Source organism: Triticum dicoccoides, chromosome 6B (assembly GCF_002162155.2).
Source record: "Triticum dicoccoides isolate Atlit2015 ecotype Zavitan chromosome 6B, WEW_v2.0, whole genome shotgun sequence".
NCBI lineage: Eukaryota > Viridiplantae > Streptophyta > Magnoliopsida > Poales > Poaceae > Triticum > Triticum dicoccoides.
This window is the reverse complement of record NC_041391.1, coordinates 485,544,466-485,567,349: the sequence shown is the minus strand read 5'-3', so window position 1 is coordinate 485,567,349 and position 22,884 is coordinate 485,544,466.

Genomic DNA, 22,884 nt, shown 5'->3' with positions numbered 1-22,884 from the left:
CATCATCACCAACTCGGTTTTCTATAAGAGTAGATATAGATAGATATTGACTAGGGAGTACTAGTAAGGACACCATCTACTGCTTCATGTACTACTCCTGCGCTCCATTTGGCGGCCGCAACGTCCCCTACAGCCACTCCCTCCTGCGCTACATTCGGCGGGCGCTGTTGAAATTTGGGGAGCGCACTCTCGCGACTGCTAGCAGCCATGACTTCACCGACGACGACTTCTTCCCCGACCTCGGCAACCTCTTCCTCAACAACATGGGCGACAACCTCAACGCCAATGGTGCTGCTCCCGTTGCACCATATGTGTTTCTGTCCTTCTTGTTTGAAATTGTGGTAGAATTCATGTTTCTACTCTGTATCCTACTACTATGCTAGTCCACATGATTAGTATCATCTCTGTTATAGCCGTCATGATTTATTTTGTGCTTATTCAGATTAAATACGGTATTAACTTGCTCATATATTCAACTGGCGCAACGTCCCCTAAAGCCACTCCCGTTTCATGGATGGCCTGGTCGATGCCTCCAAGGAGCCCTTCATCCATTGCTATGAGTGCCCGATGCCGTTTTGTGGCTCGCCGGCGGACATGGTGCATCACCTCACGGATGCATGCAGCGGTCACTGCTGGCCCTTGGCGGAGAACATCAAGTACGAGACGTGCTACCCGTTCACCATGCTAGAGTCGCTGGAGGATCACTGCCGCCTGCTAGTCTCGGAGGAAGACGACAACATCTTCCTCTTGATCGCGGGCACCGGCGAGGCCCGCGCAGGCCGCTGCCCCGTCTCTGTAATGTGCGTCAGGGGCGACGCCGCTGACGCTGCCACTGACACGAGGCTGATGTATGGGTGTGTGGTTAGTGTTACTACCCCTCTGGGTCGTGTGGGCGGCAACACCAGCCTCATCGAACGGACTTGGACTCTTGGGAGCTGGGACTATCCCGCCAATGTGGACTTGGAAAACCCATGGCATCCTTTACCCACCGACGCGGTGCACGGGGACTCCAAGGAGGTTCACCTGGACATACGCATTATCAAGTTAAATGTTGATCATTAGTCTTCGCTCAATGTAATCCGTTGTCTAAGCATGTGGAGACTTCCATGCATGATCTTGCTCTATTGGAGTATCGCACATGAATAAAAGTGTATCCATTTATGGTTTAGTCTAGAATCTTCCATGTATGAATTTTTACTACAGTACTGGTGAAAGACTTATGATGAACCATTTCTTACATCTCCTCTGCCCCCTTGCAAGTCATCATGATTTAATCCCTCCGTCTAGGTGTATAAGGGCATGGTTAGTATTACTTAATAGTATAGCCAACTGTTGACTATAAGAAAGTGCCATGTCATCTGTAGCCAACATGTATAACAATCGATACTCAAAAACTAATTCTTAAAGATCATTTCTTGCAAAGCACAATAAGTGTTATTTCTTCACAAGTTTTGGATGCAGGTTGAACAGTTGAACGCATTTGTTTGCCAAAGATACCTTTTTATCTATTTCACCCGGATGTTTGTGAGCTCTAGAGATGAAATAATATCCGAAGAAACCTATCAATACCCGTTACACATGAGATGACCCCCACATCCTATGTCAAAATAAACAACTCCCCGATCAATGCATTTCATTCTTCGGTGCAACGCACGGGCACCTTACCACTATAGATTAGTACGACCAAAAATGGAACTAACACTATATATAGTACGATAAATGCTGATGCATGTCACCTAAAATTATATCATTCAAAACTATGTTCAAATACGAATCCAACGATATAGTTTTTGTTGACATGCACTAACATTTTGTCAGTTAAATCTTCAGTCAAATTCAATGGGGGACTAATAAACCACGACCGATGTACTACAAGTGTAGAGGGCAGCACTGCACGGGAGTCTCACCTCTCACCCCGCTCGTGGCGCGGTAGTAAAGCTGTCATATCACAAAACCCAACCACTCCCAGTAATAAGTGGCCTGGTAAAATAAACGGACAAGCAACCATCACATCCCTCCGTCTTTTTTGCATTTCATCTCTATGCTTTTACTTTCTCCGGTTCATCTCGCACACTCGATCCCTAGCTACTACTCTTAGGGCCAGTTCTTTTGGCGGCTTCCCCAGCTTTTCGCACAAGACTAGTCACAGTAGAGAGTAACAATAAGGTGCCTCACTCATTTATTTGGGCTTCTAAACTACTACTCCGTCCTGGTTTATTCCTCACCATTGTAATTTGTGCTAAATTTTGACCAAAGATTTAACTGATCAAATGTTACTCCCTCCGTCTAGGTGTGTAAGTCATCCTACGAAAACCAAATAATTCCAAAACACTTAGGCGCGGTGTATTAACTTCTACCTCATTTCTTGTTTCTTGACATATCAACCAATAAGAGATAAAGAGTGTGCATGCTTTTAATGACTTGAGATATCAAACACGATATGCAGTTGTTAGTTCATTGCATGCAATACTATTAATTAGCAAATAAACATTAACGTTTCTCGTTTTCTCCTCCTCCTTGGTCACGGTGCACAACCTAAGATGACTTACTCACCTAGACGGATGGAGTAGTGCATGTGACATGCACTAACATTTCATTAGTTAAATTTATGATCAAAATTTGACACAGATTACAATGGGGACCAATAAACCAGGACGGAGGTAGTAGTTATGGGATTACTAATCTAGAAGCCTAAAAGAACTGGCCCCTAGTACTCCTACTAGTAGTAGTACTCAACTTGGAATTCCAATTGCACGGCACAACTTGTTAGGCAAAAAATTCGATACAGGGTGTAGGAAGCGGTTTGGGAATTTGTATGCCTTTCCAACCAGTGAGATACTCCGTACAAAGTATGATAGAGAAATAACCACAGAGAAGGAAGCTATAAGTAAACAATCAAACGAGCATTTTTGCATTTGTTTTGCATTGAATCGTTTCACAAGCTTGACTAGTGTTGTTTTTCTACTTTTACAAAAACCGCATCATAATGTTAAAACGTGCATTTGCACATACATAAGTAATAGTAGTACTCCCTCCATCTAGGTGTACAAGTCTTCCCTCCTTCTTGGTCACGGTACACAACCAAAGATGACTTATTGACCTGGACGGAGGGACTAGCACAGTCTGCAAGCATAAATCAAGAGAGACGTGTAGTCCGATAGTATATAGTAAAGTTTGTGCTATATGCACTTACTTGCAAAATGCGTACGAATACACAAGGTTTCCAGACTTTCCCTTTTACATACTTAATTAAGGACGCTAAAAATTCATGAATGTTCGGGATTTATCATTTGCGTCCCAAAACTAATGAGATCGCCTCACGAAACAAAAATTATACTCCTCCTAAAAGCCACGGCGCTCGCAGGAGCGCTTGCGGCGCGCCACGAGTGCCCTGGTGCGTGGCCGTTTCCCAGTGCGCCGACACAACGCCTCTTCCTCAGCCTTGCAACTCACGAGGTGCTGATTGGTGGCTTGCCGACGGGCGAGCGCGATCTCACCGGTGTGGTGATCCGGCGCCAACAGGTACTCCTCCTCGCTGGAAGCGTGCATCCGGTCCATGTACCGCCAAGCGTAGATGAGGCGCTTGGGCCCGACTGCACTCAGGGCGTCGGCACGGGCATCCTCCGCCACCCTCACGGCCCTCGCACGAGCCTTCTGCCAAAGAGCCAATTGCCTGACTCTCTCGGACGCGACATAGGCCTCCCAGGCAGCTTGTTCCGTGGTGCGCTTCTCTTTCTCAGCCTTTTTCTCCGCCTCTATTTTGGCGCGCTCTGCTAGAGGCAAAGCCTCCCACAAGGAGACATCCATTTCTTTCCAAGCTCCTCAAGGCTGGGGGGCTCGGCGGGCGGCGCGGCGTTCTCCTCATAGCGGGGAGCCGATGCGCCTCCGATGCGCGTGCTAGCGAGATTGGGAACGCCGACGCATCCACCTCAACGCATCATGGCGAGGAGTGGAACACCGACGCGTCCTCCTCGACTAGTGGCGGCGAGGAACGGATCAGCGACGCGTCGCATCACGGCGAGGAGCGGAACACCGACGCGTCCTCCTCGACTAGTGGCGGTGAGGAACGGAACGGCGACGCGTCACGTAGCGGCGAGGAGCGGAACACCGACGCGTCCTCCTCGACTAGTGGCGACGAGGAACGGAACGACGACGCATGACCGTCCGCGCGGTGCAGCGAGGGGCTCCTAGGGATTGGGAGGGGCGATGCCATGGTGTTCAACATGAGAGGGAGGGGGAGGAGATAGCGATGAGCGTGAACGTGAGGGGGAGGAGATAGCGATGTCATGGGAGGCGCAGTATTTATAGCGACCAATGGCACACCTACGTAAGATATGGACTGAGCTGCACTGACTTAACTACAGGTCCAGTTGCGTCACTGACATGTGGGCCAGTCCCCCGTTGGGCCCATATGTCAGTGACCCAATGCACCTGAAGTTAAGTAAAAGCTATGTGGGCATATTTGTTGGAGTAAATTACAGGGGAGCGAAAGGGTGGAAATATTGCTGGTCACAACGGATTGGATGAGCGTGGGGGGATGTCACGCCCAATATGCGAGACTATCCTAAAGAGACTCGAAGGTCCCACCAAGGATAGAACCGTATATTGAAACACTTTTGCAAGGTGGATATTATTACATCAACATTACATAATAGATGGGGATACATACAAAAGGCATACAATGCCACACGAATACAACATCATCTTACATAAGATCAACATCCGACTACGGATGAAACACAAACAAAAACTCAAACGACATCCACCCTGCTAGCCCAGGCTGCCGACCTGGAACCTATCCCCTGGTTGAAGAAGAAGCAGAAGAAGAACTCCAAACCAAGCAAACATCGCTCTCGCGTCATGATCATCGCAAAACCTGTACCTGCAACTGTTGTTGTAGTAATCTGTGAGCCACGAGGACTCAGCAATCCCATTACCATGGGTATCAAGACTAGCAAAGCTTAAAGGATAAGGAAGGGGTAAAGTGGTGAGGTTGCAGCAGCGACTAAGCATATATGGTGGCTAACATACGCAAATAAGAGCGAGAAGAGAGCAAGCGGAACGGTCGTGAAGCTAGCAATGATCAAGAAGTGATCCTGAACTCCTACTTACGTCAAACATAACCCAAAACCGTGTTCACTTCCCAGACTCCGCCGAAAAGAGACCATCACGGCTACACACGCGGTTGATGTGTTTTAATTCGGATCTGGTGTCAAGTTATCTACAACCGGACATTAACAAATTCCCATCTGCCCATAACCGCGGGCACGACTTTCGAAAGTTTATACCCTGCAGGGGTGTCCCAACTTAGACCATGATAAGCTCTCGCGATCAACGAAGGATATACCTTCTCCGAGGAAGACCCGATCAGACTCGGAATCCCGGTTTATAATACATTTCGACAATGGTAAAACAAGACCAGCAAAGCCGCCCGATGTGCTGACAAATCCCGATAGGAGCTGCACATATCTCGTTCTCAGGGAACACCAGATAGGTCAGCCTACGAGTAAAACCAGCCCTCGAGTTGCCCCGAGGTGGCCCCGCAGTCTGCCCGTTTCGGATCAACACTCGAAGGAGCACTGGCCCGGGGGGTGCTAAAATAAAGATGACCCTCGGGCTCTGGAAACCCAAGGGAAAAAGGGCTAGGTGAGGCAAATGGTAAACCCAAGGTTGGGCCTTGCTGGAGGAGTTTTATTCAAAGCGAACTATCAAGGGGGTCCCATAAATCACCCAACCGCGTAAGGAACGCAAAATCCGGGAACATAACACCGGTATGACGGAAACTAGGGCGGCAAGAGTGGAACAAAACACCAGGCATAAGGCCGAGTCTTCCACCCTTTACCAAGTATACATATGCATTAATTAAATAAGAGATATTGTGATATCCCAACATAATCCTGTTCACCATGGAGCAATCTTCAACTTCACCTGCAACTAACAACGCTATAAGAGGGGTTGAGCAAAAGCGGTAACATAGCCAAGCAACGGTTTGCTAGGAAGGGTGAAAAGGTTAGAGGCTGACATGGCAAAATAGGGAGGCTGGAAGAGCAAGCGATAGGTAGCGCAGCAAAGCGATAGAACGAAGCAACTAGCATAGCAATGATAGTAGTGAGATCCAGGGTAGCAGTCATCTTGCCTGAAATCCCGCAAGGAAGAAGAACGAGTCCATGAAGAAGGCGAACGGATGAAGTCGAACGAATCCTCACAATCACAACATTACCGGAACTAAGAAGCAACACCGGAAAGAAACAAACAACATGGTAAACTATCTCTGGATAAATAGACAAATTCGCAGATCTGAAAAACAAGGTACACGGGCCGAATTCTGCTAGCCCAATAGTGCACAGGAGAGGCGGCTGGAGGGGGCTGCTCACATTGGGCCTCGGCCCAGCTGGAGCAGGCCAACTGGGCGCTGGGGACTTGGCGCTCCCGAGGCCACGCGGCTGCAACGCGCTGCGGGCGCGGTCAATGCGCCTGACCGGATCGAGCCATGCTCGATGCAAGGGGAGCAAAGGGCGGCGACAGGGACTTGGCGAAGGCGTGCATCTCCGGCAAGGCGAGGACAGGGGCAGCACGGAGGAGGTCTGGGGATGGGTGGTCCATGGCGGAGGCGGCGAGATCCGGCGGTCCCCGGCCGGATCTGACGCAAAACGGCAGTGGTGGTGGACTCAGGGTAGAGCACGGTCGTCCATGGCGTCGGTCCCTGTGAAGAGGAAACTAGAGAGATGAGAGAAACAGAGGGAAGCACGGGGAGGAAGGGAGAGACAGGGGAGGAGAGGAGCGGGACGAGGCCGGTCCTTGTCGTGGTCGCCGGCAGCGAGGCCGGTCACGGGACGACGAGGCGAGATGGAGGAGCACGGGGAGGCTCGGGGCTCCGAGCAATGGGAGGAGATGCGCAACCGCGGCCTGGTGACGATGTCGAGCGGCACTGCTGCTTCCTGGACGATCGGGCGCGAGGAGGCGGGGATCCAGGCGCTGGTGCTCGAGCGGAGGAGCTCGGGGATTTACCGGCTGGGGAAAACGAGGAAGAAAGGAGGCGCGTGTTGGTGGGTTTTGGATCAGGAGAAGACTGGTTGGATGGGGATCGAGGGGAGATGGCTGGCCTGTGGGTGTCTGCGAGATGGATCTGGGAAGATCCCGAGGGGAACCAAAGACTGGCGGCGGGGAGGAGGGTCCCTAGAAATTAGGGATTTGTCTAATGATTGCACTACTATATATACTAGGCGGTGGTTAGGGTAGAAGTTACTCTGGTCCGTCCGATCAAAATCGGGCGGTCGAGAATAAATAGGCTAGGGAGTCCAATAAATAAAACGGAGATAATTCATAGATGTTAGGGGATGATCCGGACCCAACGGTAACGACTGCTCGGGTCGGGTTCGGGGGAGGTTTCTCGCACGCGAGGGGGTCTGAGAGAGGTTAGGTGGTTTGACAAGAGGGGACCGAAAACACAGTTGGTCTCCAAAGGGTCAACAAACGCAACGGAGGGAAGCGAGGAGCGGCAACTACGAGTAGATGCAAGCTTTATGAAAACATGCAGATGCAAAGCGCATGATGCCAAGATGAAATGCAACAACAACACGAATAAAACACACGACGGTCACGCAAAACATGGAAGGCATCTGGAGCACCAGTCTTGGGGCGTTACAACACTCCACCACTACGAGAGGATCTCGTCCCGAGATCTAGGATGGCACCCGAGAGAAACGAAAGAGGAAGAGAAGAGGTAAAACTAAGTTGCTTCTTTGACGAACGAGTGAAACCACGAACCTTGAGAGGTTGAGCAATTTAAAAGAAAGAGTACAACAGAGATGAACGAGATTGCAAACAATCCGTTAGAAAAGAGGAACGAGGAACATTACGATAACTTGAAGGTTGCAAAGACATGAATCAAGAGTTTAATGGACAGGATAGAATTCGAAACCACTCCGATTAAAACAAGATGAGAGAGGAAGAATTCGGGCACCACTCCGGTTGAACGTGGAAGGAATAGAACATGAGCTTAAGAAGATGGGATGATACTTGATGAAATCAACAACACACTACCTCCGGAACTATTGAAAAAATGGCACAATGGGTAAGAAGGATTTCAGACAGCACTCAGGTTGAAAATAGAGGCAAAACTTGACAAGTTGAAAGAACTTGAATTAGAACACAACACTCCGGTTAAATGGAAGCACGAAAAGAGCACGATCCTCAAATCGAGATGATGAGTGAAGAGAGCAACATCACAATACCTCCGGAAGACAGAATAGAAGATAGATCATTGGAATAACAGAATGGAGAAGAAATGCCAATTTCTGCCACAAAAGAACTTGGAAAACACCCTTCCAAGAAGGTTATAACGGAGTTGTTGGAAAACCAACAACGAAACGAATAAGCTTGTAGTGGGCTTATGGAAAACATCCCAAGACTAAGAGGTGAAATTCTGCCACTAACGAAAAACAATTGCTTGTTTGAGATCAAGGAAGAGATGAAAACTTCTTTCGCCGAGAGGATAGAGAGATAACCTGGATCATTGATAAGCACCACAATAGCAACATTCCTTAGGGAAGGCTTTAGGTGAAATCTATACGAAGATAACTCCAACGAAGAGATTGATGGATTTAAAATACCTCATTCTTGACAACATGTGAATCGCGAAACATGAACGGAAATTGTCAAGAATGATATAACACCACCTGAAAAGATAAGGTAGAAAGAATTGCACCTCAAAATGCAAGAAGAAGAATACTTGAACTCCTCAGAAAAAAACATGTGTTGAGCACCATGTTTATTTTTGAGTATAGCTTGGCGGATCGTAGCTTCGAGAGAAATCTTGAAGTACAATTGAAGAATGAAAAGAATCCTTGATGAACCACCATGTTGAGCCTCCATGAAGAACTCCGGTAATAAAAGGATGATAGAAAGAAAGAGAAATTGCAAATACAAGGTGAAGCCTTGCGATGATTTAGGTGGAGCTTTGCGACGATATAACCAAGAAAAACTTGGAACTCCGGAAAATAAAAGAATTGAATCACTTCGAGGAAATAAGAATAAGATTTATTGTATGCTTATCCTTCATCAAATTAAGTTGATGACAAGCAATGGATTTGGCATACTACTTATTCTTCTTGAAACGATTGAAGAGAGAAATAGCGCAACTTGGGAAGGTCTTCCATGAACCACCGGTAGGATTTGGAAAGAGCGAATGAATTGGCACAGTAAAAAAGGAAGAGGAATCTTGAATGAACCATCGTAAGAATTGAAAATGAAAGTAGCAAAGGCACAGTTCACCGGGAAGAATTGGAAAATGAATGAAGATACTTGAGGGGATTTAGATACATGAGAACGAAGAGATCATGAACTGATTAGAGGGTATTTGAACGATGCACCGGTAAGGTTTGGAGATAGCTACACGCTGAGAATGAAGAATTATGGCATGATGGCCTTTGGAGGAAAGAAATGGAAACAACTCATGAAATGCTCTGGATGGTAAGAAAAGAATTCTCACAATCGAAAACAATTATGAGAGGATGGCATAAAGCTAGAGCCATGAATCTGTGAAGAGAATGGAGCAAGATTTAAGAGAAATCTCTTCTTTGGTCTTCAAATGTTGAGAATGACGATGGGAAACACCACCATGAATTGTTGAGGCACTCCGGAATGAAGAATAGAAAGGTTGAACCAATGATGAAAATATTTTGAAAGCGATCTTGGAGAAAGAATATGACTGATGAAAATTCATTCTTACGTCAAACTTCGAAAAGAATTCAGGAATAGCTCCGGGAAAATTAGAAGAGTCAGGTAAGATTCTAGAAAAAGACCTGTGGGTTAGGGTCCACTCAGAAGATACACCGTTGAACGATTTAGAAGAGGGATTGCACCGGTAGAATTAAATGGCTCAAAAGAGATAACAACCTCGAGATATCTTGAACAAATTAGGAATGATAACACGAATCTTCCGAGATATCTTCAGCACACCGGAACAAATGAATAGCAAGAGGTGAGTGATTAAGAGGTGCATCGACATGAGAAAGCATTAGGAACGAGGAAAGGAATATGATCAACACTGAAAGCTTGAAATGGATCCACCGGAGAAGAAACAACAATGAAGGATGATGAACTTGAAACTATTGAGCATCTTCATGGGAAATCACCAGATAAGAACAATGAAAGAAAAGAATGAAGAGACTTCCCACAAATAAAAGGATACATGATTAAGAAATCTGAGTCCTTGAAGAAAAAGGGTGGGAGGGCGGGGAAAACAAAGACAACTTGGGATGGATGAAACAAACACCGGTGAGAAAACATAGAATTGATCTTGCGGATGGAGAGAATGATGGGATCATCTCGAAGAGAAGCGCACCGGTTGGAAAAGAATTAACATGACAACCTCAATGATCAAAAGGATTAGTATTCACATAGCAATATGAGAACACCGTTTAGGAAAGGTATGGATTCAACATTTGACTTCGAAGCAACTCGAATACCACAAATAAAACAAAACAAAGGATTAGGCTTGCAGAATAAGCCGGAACAAATACATATGATAGAGATTTACCCAATCCCATATCAGGCATCTGTCAGAAAGATATTCTAGGAGCTACTTGAATTCCCAGCTATAAACTCCCGAAACTTTCTGGTTATGCAATCTGGTGTTGGGGATACAGGGGAAGCAATATATCTCACCCAAACTAACAATACCTACATCCAGCTGTATCCATCCGTCAACACATAACCAAGAAAACTCCGGAAATCGTGTACCTCAACCTTCAAAAAGCATCCGTTATACGAGTTATGGCAATACTCCCGAACTCCCACCCCAGTACTGGGTGACGTCGAGGTTATCTCACCAACAACTGCATAAAAGAGATTTTCAATGTCGGCAAAACTCAGGTATTCCAGAACTGCAACGATAAAATTGTGACGACAACACCTCGGAGCTCAACTCCCCCGGTCAATGCCACATAATATATAGGAGGCACCAAGAACAATGTTCTCATCACAAAACCATCGGAAAGATTCCAAGATACCCGCGTGATCCTAAATTTTTTTTAGTGAAATTTGAGGAGAGGAAAGTCAAAACATCTACGTCAGGAGTCCTCACCAGAACGACGAAGGGGGCTGAGGAGTCAAAAGAATCCTACTCTCCGATATATATAATCCTAAGACTCAAAACTATTTTGTTCTAGACTCAACAACGGCCAACAATCAAGGGGGCTCCTATGGTCGGTCGAGGCTCTGATTACCAACTTGTCACGCCCAATATGCGATACTATCCTAAAGAGACTCGAAGGTCCCACCAAGGATAGAACCGCATATTGAAACGCTTTTGCAAGGTGGATATCATTACATCAACATTACATAATAGATGGGGATACATACAAAAGGCATACAATGCCACATGAATACAACATCATCTTACATAAGATCAACATCCGACTACGGATGAAACACAAACAGAAACTCAAACGACATCCACCCTGCTAGCCCAGGCTGCCGACCTGGAACCTATCCCCTGGTCAAAGAAGAAGCAGAAGAAGAACTCCAAACCAAGCAAACATCGCTCTCGCGTCATGATCATCGCAAAACATGTACCTGCAACTGTTGTTGTAGTAATCTGTGAGCCACGAGGACTCAGCAATCCCATTACCATGGGTATCAAGACTAGCAAAGCTTAAAGGATAAGGAAGGGGTAAAGTGGTGAGGTTGCAGCAGCGACTAAGCATATATGGTGGCTAACATACGCAAATAAGAGTGAGAAGAGAGCAAGCGGAACGGTCGTGAAGCTAGCAATGATCAAGAAGTGATCCTGAACTCCTACTTACATCAAACATAACCCAAAACCGTGTTCACTTCCCGGACTCCGCCGAAAAGAGACCATCATGGCTACACACGCGGTTGATGCCTTTTAATTCGGATCTGGTGTCAAGTTATCTACAACCGGATATTAACAAATTCCCATCTGCCCATAACCTCAAGCACGACTTTCGAAAGTTTATACCCTGCAGGGGTGTCCCAACTTAGCCCATGATAAGCTCTCGCGATCAACGAAGGATATACCTTCTCCCAGGAAGACCCGATCAGACTCGGAATCTCGGTTTACAAGACATTTCGACAATGGTAAAACAAGACCAGCAAAGCTGCCCGATGTGCCGACAAATCCTGATAGGAGCTGCACATATCTCGTTCTCAGGGCACACTGGATAGGTCAACCTACGAGTAAAACCAGCCCTCGAGTTGCCCCGAGGTGGCCCCGCAGTCTGCCCGTTTCGGACCAACACTCGAAGGAGCACTGGCCCGGGGGTGCTAAAATAAAGATGACCCTCGGGCTCCGGAAACCCAAGGGAAAAAAGGGCTAGGTGAGGCAAATGGTAAAACCAAGGTTGGGCCTTGCTGGAGGAGTTTTATTCAAAGCGAACTGTCAAGGGGGTCCCATAAATCACCCAACCGCGTAAGGAACGCAAAATCCGGGAACATAACACCGGTATGACGGAAACTAGGGCGGCAAGAGTGGAACAAAACACCAGGCATAAGGCCGAGTCTTCCACCCTTTACCAAGTATATAGATGCATTAATTAAATAAGAGATATTGTGATATCCCAACATAATCCTGTTCACCATGGAGCAATCTTCAACTTCACCTGCAACTAACAACGCTATAAGAGGGGCTGAGCAAAAGCGGTAACATAGCCAAGCAACGGTTTGCTAGGAAGGGTGAAAAGGTTAGAGGCTGACATGGCAAAATAGGGAGGCTGGAAGAGCAAGCGATAGGTAGCGAAGCAAAGCGATAGAACGAAGCAACTAGCATAGCAATGATAGTAGTGAGATCCAGGGTAGCAGTCATCTTGCCTAAAATCCCGCAAGGAAGAAGAACGAGTCCATGAAGAAGGCGAACGGATGAAGTCGAACGAATCCTCACAATCGCAACATTACCGGAACTAAGAAGCAACACCGGAAAGAAACAAACAACATGGTAAACAACCATCACATAAACATGCCATGATGCACAATCAAGTATGACGCATGTCCGGTTTAATGAGGCATGGCATGGCAAAGTGCAACAAACAACACTACAAATTAAGTGGAGCTCAATATGCAACGAATTGCATATTGACGAAACACCACATCAATTATTTAGTTCTCTCTCGGTTTGTTACCCAACAATATTAAATGTTATTAAACATGGCAAGGGGTGAAGCGTATGAAAACTACCTATCTAGGCAAGTTTAAATGAGGCCGGAAACAACAAACAACAATTCCGGAAAATCCTCATAAGCGTATTTTGGATTTGGTACTGTTCTACCTATTACATAATTTTAGAGTTGTTAAACAGGAAAATAAAGTGCAACATGTTAATCTATGCATTTTTCCACCCCATTTACATATAAAGTTTATTAAAATTGGAGCTACGGTTATTTAGTTGCGAAATAAATCATTTTAACATGGCATTTATACAAATTTAAACAAACAACATTTTAAACATTTCAAACATGGATGAAAGTGGGATATTATTAAACTAGATGAAAATCTAACCATTTTACATGTATAAATTATTTACATATGATGCACGGTTAATGAGTTTTTATATGCATGAACATGGAGGGTTTTTCTGTAAAACAACAATCTCTGGATAAATAGACAAATTCGCAGATCTGAAAAAGAAGGTACACGGGCCGAATTCTGCTAGCCCAACAGTGCACAGGAGAGGCGGCTGGAGGGGGCTGCTCACATTGGGCCTCGGCCCAGCTGGAGCAGGCCGACTAGGCGCTGGGGACTTGGCGCTCCCAAGGCCACGCGGCTGCAACGCGCTGCGAGCGCGGTCAACGCGCTTGACCAGATCGAGCCATGCTTGATGCAGGGGGAGCAAAGGGCGGCGACAGGGACTTGGCGAAGGCGGGCATCTCCGGCAAGGCGAGGACAGGGGCGGCACGGAGGAGGTCTGGGGATGGGTGGTCCATGGCGGAGGCGGCGAGATCCGGCGGTCCCCGGCCGGATCTGACGCGAAACGGCAGCGGTGGTGGACTCGGGGTAGAGCACGGTCGTCCATGGCGTCGGTCCCTGTGAAGAGGAAACTAGAGAGATGAGAGAAACAGAGGGAAGCACGGGGAGGAAGGGAGAGACAGGGGAGGAGAGAAGCGGGACGAGGTCGGTCCTTGCCATGGTCGCCGGCAGCGAGGCCGGTCACAGGACGACGAGGCGAGGTGGAGGAGCACGGGGAGGCTCGGGGCTTCGAGCAATGGGAGGAGATGTGCAACCGCGGACTGGTGACGATGTCGAGCGGCGCTGCTGCTTCCTGGACGATCGGGCGCGAGGAGGCGGGGATCCAGGCGCTGGTGCTCGAGCAGAGGAGCTCGGGGATTTACCGGCTGGGGAAAACGAGGAAGAAAGGAGGCGCGTGTTGGTGGGTTTTGGATCAGGAGAAGACTGGTTGGATGGGGATCGAGGGGAGATGGCTGGCCTGTGGGTGTCTACGAGATGGATCTGGGAAGATCCCGAGGGGAACCAGAGACTGGCAGCGGGGAGGAGGGTCCCTAGAAATTAGGGATTTGTCTGATGATTGCACTACTATATATGCTAGGCGGTGGTTAGGATAGAAGTTACTCTGGTCCGTCTGATCAAAATCGGGCGGTCGAGAATAAATAGGCTAGGGAGTCCAATAAATAAAACAGAGATATTTTATAGATGTTAGGGGATGATCTGGACCCAACGGTAACGACTGCTCGGGTCGGGTTCGGGGGAGGTTTCGGACGCGCACGCGAGGGGGTCTGAGAGAGGTTAAGTGGTTTCACAAGAGGGGACCGAAAACACAGTTGGTCTCCAAAGGGTCAACGAACGCAACGGAGGGAAGCGAGGAGCGGCAACTACGAGCAGATGCAAGCTTTATGAAAACATGCAGATGCAAAGCGCATGATGCCAAGATGAAATGCAACAACAACACCAATAAAACATACGACGGTCACGCAAAACATGGAAGGCATCTGGAGCACCGGTCTTGGGGCGTTACAGGGGAGGAGAGTCATGCATGCAGATTTTTTCACACGGGGTGGAGTGGTGGGACCAGCGGAGGGAGAAGGAGAGTTTGGCAGGCATATTGTTTCCGGATTGTTTCCACACATGGAGAGGAAAAGATTTGGAGGCGAACAGGCTTCCTGCAGGTATGGGGAACGGTGCATAATAAGTCATCTTGCATGCCGGGCTAGTTATAGTCTCAAGTCATTAAAAACATACACGCCCCACACATGTTCATATTTCAAGGTGCACTAAATTATTGCATGCGATGATTAAGGCTGGCCATAATGGTGGTATCTTAGCTGGTATCATGCACACGGGAATAGCAAACATGCTGAAGTGGCAAAGAATTAAAGAAGAGAGGGGGGTTAGAGTAACTAGTGTTCATGCATGCATTGGTAAACACATTTTTTGTGAAGAATGACAACATTAGTTGAGTACTTTTGCGGACTTCAAAAACTATTCCACCGCCTCTACTATCTTGTTAAGGGTAGGTGAAATTTTTTAATCGAGCCCTTTAAACTAGAAGGGAGGTAGTGGTACTCTAATAGCTAACCTTGTTGTGATGACAAGATAGGACATGGCACGCACCTAGACGGAGGAACTAGTCTGCATTATGCATTTAAGTTTTGTCTGAAGTCAATGTACCTCTACTTTTACCAGACTTATAGAAAAATGTAGTATCAACATTCACAATGTCAAATCAATATTTTTACACTCATTATAATCAGTATTGTAGATATTGATATTTTTAGTATAAATTCGGCCGTGGGATTTCATTGATGCCTGTCAAAGCGTGGAGGAAGCGGAGCTTAGGGCTTGCATTGCCGGTCTCTACATAGGTATTTCTCTTCATAATCCTGTAATTTTAGAGACTGGTTGCGCTTTTGTGGTAGCGTCTCTTGCATTGGGGGACTATGACAGGTCTGCTATGCGTGACCTGAAGATGAAAGCGTTGAGCATCTCAAAGTTGATCAACAATCTTCAATTGTCAAAGATTAGCCGTTCGGCCAATAAGGTGGCACACTTAATCGCTAAGTATAGCTTTGACAATAGATTAGATGGTATTCTTGTAAATAACGTACCGCCCTGTGTGGTGAATATTGTATCGAATGGGTGTACTGGTGTGGCTGGTTAATTAATATAAGGTGGTGTTCAAAAAAAGTATAAATTTGGTCAAACACTTTGCAAACGGTTGACGGGAGTAAAAATGACCAGAGGGAGTACTCCCTCCGTTTTTATTTAGTTCGCATATTAGCTTTGGTCAAATTCAAGCTTTACAAATTTTGACCAAGTTTATAAACAAAAATATTAAGATATACAATAACAAATCAACAACATTAGATTATTTTTGAATGTACTTTCACGTCATATAGATTTATTTTGATAAATGTCTATATTGTTTTCTACAAACTTGGTCAAAATTTACTAAGTTTGACTTCAGTCAACCCTAATATGTAGAGTAAATAAAAACGGAGGGAGTATCATGCATGCGGAGTAGGCAAAAAAATTGCTCATTTATAGCCGGTCGAAGTCTCAAAGGGCGCGACCGCGCGAGGGAGGCGAAGGTCGTGGGAGGCGCGATGGATGACGGAATTAAGTGAAGTTACATCCACGCGCCGACATGGCATGCGAATAGGCAGAAGCTATACCGTCAGGCCTACAATATGGGTCTAGTAGACATGGCATCTAGTGGGTCCCGCATAGTTCTCGAGAACTCTTTGGGGGCTTGCAGCCGTTTATCCATCGGGCAAGCCAACAAGCCCACGCCGTTCGCACGCCCTACTCGTCCCCGTCTTCTACCTCACAACAGTTCGCTCCCAATCGTTAATGACCCACAAGTGTAGGGGATTAATCGTAGTCCTTTCAATAAGTAAGAGTGTCGAACCCAACGAGGAGCAGAAGGAAATGATAAGCGGTTTTCAGTAAGGTTTTCTCTGCAAGCACTGAAATTGTAGGTGATAGATAGTTTTGTGATAAGATAAATGATAACGAGTAACAAGTAAATAAAGTAAATAAAGTGCAGCAATGTGGCCCAATCCTTTATGTAGCAAAGGATAAGCCTGAACAATTTCTAATAATGAGAAAGGAGCTCCCGAGGACACATGGGGATTATCGTCAAGCTAGTTTTCATCACATTCATATGATTCGCGTTTGGTACTTTGATAATTTGATATGTGGGTGGACCGGTACTTGGGTACTGCCCTTACTTGGACAAGCATCCCACTTATGATTAACCCCTATTGCAAGCATCTGAAACTACAAAATAAGTATTAAGGTAAACCTAACCACAACATTAAACATATGGATCCATATCAGCCCCTAACGAAGCATCGCATAAACTAGGGTTTAAGCTTCTGTCACTCTAGCAACCCATCATCTACTTATTACTTCCCCATGCCTTCCTCTAGGCCCAGATAATGGTGAAGTGTCACGTAGTCGATGTTCACATAACACCACTAGAGGAAAAGACAACATACATCTCATCAAAATATCGAACGAATACCAAATTCACATGACTACTAATAGCAAGACTTCACCCATGTCCTCAGGAACAAACGTAACTACTCACAAAGCATATTCATGTTCATAATCAGAGGAGTAATAACATGCATAAATGATCTGTACATATGATCTTCCACCAAGTAAACCAATTAGCATCAACTACAAGGAGTAATCAACACTACTAGCAACCCACAAGTACCAATTTATGGTTTCACTACAGGAAACAGGTAATTTGCCGTCTGTGGATCATAGACGGCAAAGGCCTAAATCCAGACGGCAAAGACTTTGCCGTCAGGAAGCAGATGGCAAACTCAGACGGCAAAGTATAATCGGCAAAGAATACTTTGCCGTCAGCTTTTCATCATGAAGACGGCAAAAACTTTGCCGTCAGCCAAATCTGTTTTGCCGTTAGCCTTATAAATAATAGACCGCAAAGAATGTGGTCTTTGCCGTCAGTCAAAACGATTCCTTTGCCGTCATCAAGACTAAACTACAGATGGCAAAGGGTGTTTTTTTAAATTACGTCAGTTGAAGCGTTCGGTGGTCGCCGGAGTAGCCAAATCCGGCAACCGCTGCCACTACCGGGGACATCTAGTGCTTGGGGCATAGAGGAGGTTGTGGAGGCTCAAGCGCGGCAAGGTCCGGCGAGGGGCGGCTTAGGCGCGGCGGGATCCAGCGAGGGATGGCTAAGATGGCTGGGGCGGGTCCGGTGAGTGACGGTCGCGGCGAAGTCCGGCGAGGGGCGGAGAGGAGGAGCTTGGGGAAGCTTGGCCGCGGTGGGGTCGTGCGAGGGGAGGTTGCGGCGGGGAATGGAGAGGAGCGGCCGCCGAGGACTCTGGTGAGGGGCGGAGAGGCAAAGTCCAGTGAGGGATCCGTCCAGAAACGAGCGCTTGGGGCAGGGATGATGCTGCAGGGCCTCCAGCTTGGATGGCTGCAAGAGGCGGACCTTGGCAGCGTGCGGAGCAGGGAGGAGGCCGTCGGAGGCGCGTGGAGGCAGGCGGCCGGCCATCGGAGGCAGGCGGCCGGCCACCGGAGGTGGGCGGCCGAGTGGAGTCCGTTGGAGGCGCGCGGAGGCAGGCGGCCCGGCGAAGGCTGTCGGAGGCGGGCCGGCCAGGCGGAGGCCAGCGGAGGACGGTGGCGTGCGAAATCAAGCGAAGATGGGAGGAGGCCAGCGACGATGGGGTCCTGTGATGCAGCGGTTGCTTCTGGAGTGGTGGTGTCTTGCCAGGCGAAGCACGGGCGGTCATCTGGATCGATGGTGGGTGGTGGGTGGGTGGAGACAGAGAACGTGCGTGGTGGGTGGGGCCCCTTGCATCGGTGGGTGGAGAGAGAGGACGTGGGGGCGTGGGAGAGAGATCCGGGAACATGTGGAGCTGATCATGCCACCTCATCGATCCAGGAGATCGATCCGTGAGATGTGTTTCTTTGCTTTGCCGTCTGCTTCTAATACTACAGACGGCAAAGACCTTTGCTGTCTGCGTTTCATATTACAGACATCAAAGTATGCACTTTACCGTTTGTAATACAAAAGGGCAGACGGCAAAGATCTTTGCCGTCTGTATTTATTTTTGTAGACGGCAACGTGAGCTCTTTACCGTCTGTGTTATTTTTTGTAGACGGCAAAGTATATTTTGCCGTTAGTTTTTTTTTGCCGTCTTCTTATGATGGCAAACCCTTTCTTTGTTGTCTGCCCGATGAAAAGCAGACGGCAAAGACGCCTCCTCACGGTAAATTAACTGTTTCCCGTAGTGTTTTGATACAAGATTGGATACAAGAGATGAACTAGGGTTTGAGAGGAGATGGTGCTGGTGAAGATGTTGATGGAGATTGACCCCCTCTCGATGAGAGGATCGTTGGTGATGATTTCCCCCTCCCGGAGGGAAGTGTCCCCGGCAGAACAGCTCCGCCAAAGCCCTAGATTGATTCCGCCAAGGTTCCGCCTCGTGGCGGCGGAGTTTCGTCCCGTAAACTTGCCCACGATTTTTTCTAGGGTAAAAGCTCTGATATAGTAGAGGATGGACACCGGAGGCCCACCAGGGGCCCAGGAGATAGGGGGGCGCGCCCTATAGGGGGGGCACCCTCCTTTCTCCTGGACAGGGTGTGGGGCCCCTGGTGTATTTCTTTCGCTCGAAAATTCTTATTAAATCCAGAAAGATGTTTCGTGGAGTTTTAGGACTTTTGGAGTTGTGCAGAATAGGTTTCCAACGTTTGCTCCTTTTCCAGCCAGAATTCCAGCTGGCGGCATTCCCCCTCTTCATGGTAAACCTTGTAAAATAAGAAAGAATAGCCATAAGTATTGAGATATAATGTGTAATGACAGCCCATAATGCAATAAATATTGATATAAAAGCATGATGCAAAATGGACGTATCAACTCCCCCAAGCTTAGACCCCGCTTGTCCTCAAGCGAAAACCAAAATTAAAAAATATGTCCACATTTTTAGAGATAGAGGTGTCGATAAAAATAAAATACTGACATGAGGGCATCATGATCATCTATTATATATAAAAAGTATTTGACGGGTTAACCAGAAAAAAAGAAATATGTAGAAATTACCACAAAAATTAGAAACATTTGACCGTTAATTTTAATAGACACAATTTATAGCCTTTAGATAAGATTTTAAGTAAAAAAATTACCCATCATTGCAATTACAACTTCAGTGGAGAAAACGTTCCGTGAGTTGAGCGATTACTATATGCACGTACGTGTTCATTTATCCGGAAAAAAAGTCGCTTACAAGAATCGATCTCCCTAAAAAAAAAGTTAGGATCTTTTTCTTTTTCTTTTGAGAAATACAAAAACAAGTTAGGATCGATCAGTTTTTTATCATACCTTCCAAGGTGCGTATGATCCTGTAACCGTACGTGCGTCCGTTAGAAAATAGTATTAGCTGTACACTAAAAAACACATGCCCTTCCTTTAGAGAAAAAAAGACCTTTCCGTAGAAAAAAAAAAGATAGCACGCCCTAGCATCTAGGGTTAAAACAGGACGCCTGCATCTCCATGTACTTGTAACAGGCCGTCGGCCAAGCACGATAATCGGGTCACGTGTATGGGTGATCGGTCACCTCTCACCGGCGGTCGCATGCAGATTCCATGGGTGAGATCCAGCGGAAGGAAGAGCTGCACGAAGTGAAATCCATGGGGGAGTACGACACTGACTTTATGACAAAATATTGGCGCTATAGGCCGCTGCTCTATAATCTCACTGTTCATGTCAAAGCCATGTGACGCTCGGTATATATATTAACTGGTATACATATTCTTCAATGTGTGTCAAGGATATATCAGGTAGCTTTGCGTAATTATAATTGTGTCTAATAATAAGATCTCACTTTTTTATTCTATCTTTGTAATACTTAAGCAGAATAAGGAATTTGATTCCAGTAAAGCAGCATCATTTGGACATCATTACTTCAATAAGGGATAAATGCAACAGAAATGAATTGTTACTTGAGGTAAAGCTACCCTTGCATGATAATGCAAAATCAAAGAATCAGCAAAGTACCAAAGCCATCTATATTGTATGTCTTGCACTTCTATTAATTTGTTTCTTTGTTCAAAATCGATCATACTAGCTATAACCCAAATTTCCCCTAATCAGATATCATGGGCATATAGAAAATGTATAGAATTCGGGCGCACTAAAATGTGCATGCTGCATGGAGTAGCATGCTACTAGGACTAGCGCCTAAGGATCACATGCAATATGATGTCGCATACTGCTAGGACTAGCCATTAGAATATTAAATTAAGTTTCCGTAAACCGTACATTAGAGAGGACAAGCAGCGAATTCTCATGACTCAATATGTGTTTGCAACTATTATTGATCTATACAGAATTTCATAGACTCCCTCTAACATGCAATGGAAGGATTATCACCTATAATATATATAGTACTATTCTTTATAAAAGAATATAGCACTATCGATGTATTAAAAGATATTTACTAAAATATACATGACCAAAATACAAAATTTCTCATGAGCCATTTGAGTAGTGGACCAAAGCTTTGTCAAAGTCCCTCAAAGACAACATATGAAGATTCACTGATCATGTTATGATCCTCCACATGTCTCCAATCATGATATAGCAGGATAATCCTCATATTTCTCATGAGCCATTTGAGTAGTGCACCAAAATATTAGGAGACAATATTTTTACTCAGTGTGACCCATGAACCGTTTTCACCTCGCTAAGTTTTCTATATGTGGCAACCAACGAGTAAGTATTGCTCGGAGACAAGCATAAATTGGTGATGTCATTGTCCATTTTTTATGACAAATAATTACAAAAAATGGACCATTAATTAGAAAGCTATGCATCAATGTGGCCAAATGGACTATGAAGGTGCAAAAAAATACGAAAATCTGACCAGTAGTTTTTCCTTTCATATTAGATAATTGTCTCAAGAATGTGCCATCCTAAGTACACAAGGACACACGAGGAAAAACACAGGCTAGGCTGAATTGTAGTGTGAAGGTTGGTTGACAGGGTTATGGAGAAAGTTTGTAATGGATTGTATACAAGGTAGATAATTTATTTTTATAACTTCTATATTTCAAAAGAGATCGCGATGTTGAAAGATTTCACTCAAACTTGCTTAACCTTGACTAGCACATATCAACATAGCGATGAAATAACATAATTAATTAATGTAATGACTAATTCCCTTTTGACAAGTATTTCCTTTTTTTTGTTGCATACTCATTTAAAATAGTAATTTTCATATTTTGCAACTTTGCAGCATGTATAGACATAACATATTTCAGAATGGAAGGATTAAATGAGAGGAAATAAAAGTTATCGAAGGGAAAACAAAATTTAGTGAAGCTTTATATATCTATGCCAACATATTTAAAGTTCTTTTTCTATCCACTCATTACTTATCTAGAGAAATATTAATACAATCTTACATTTTTGTATGTCCATGATTTTACTATAAAATGACTCACGGATGTTCACCACCCACTTATTATATATTAAAAATCTCATAGGATCAACCAAAAAAGGTACCCGGGCTAGAAGATACACGATAACACAACATAATAAGCCACTATAACCGATAACTGGTAGATATGTCAATCCTTATTATTATAGTACCACAACTTATATGTCCATTTGTAATTGTGCACAACATCAGCGTACCATTGATACGATGAATCCTTAGTATTTTAATTAATCACAATCCATACATCTATTGTGGCAATTGCTTTGATCGAAACCTAATTATATTGTTTGACGATAGTTAGTAGATCTCCATAACTACATATGGCTATTGCTTGACAAAAAAATATTGCTCTGGTGGACCTTAATTATTGTTTGGACCTCAAAGTACATAATTTAATAATTTTATATCTAACAAACAATGGCCTGTAATCTC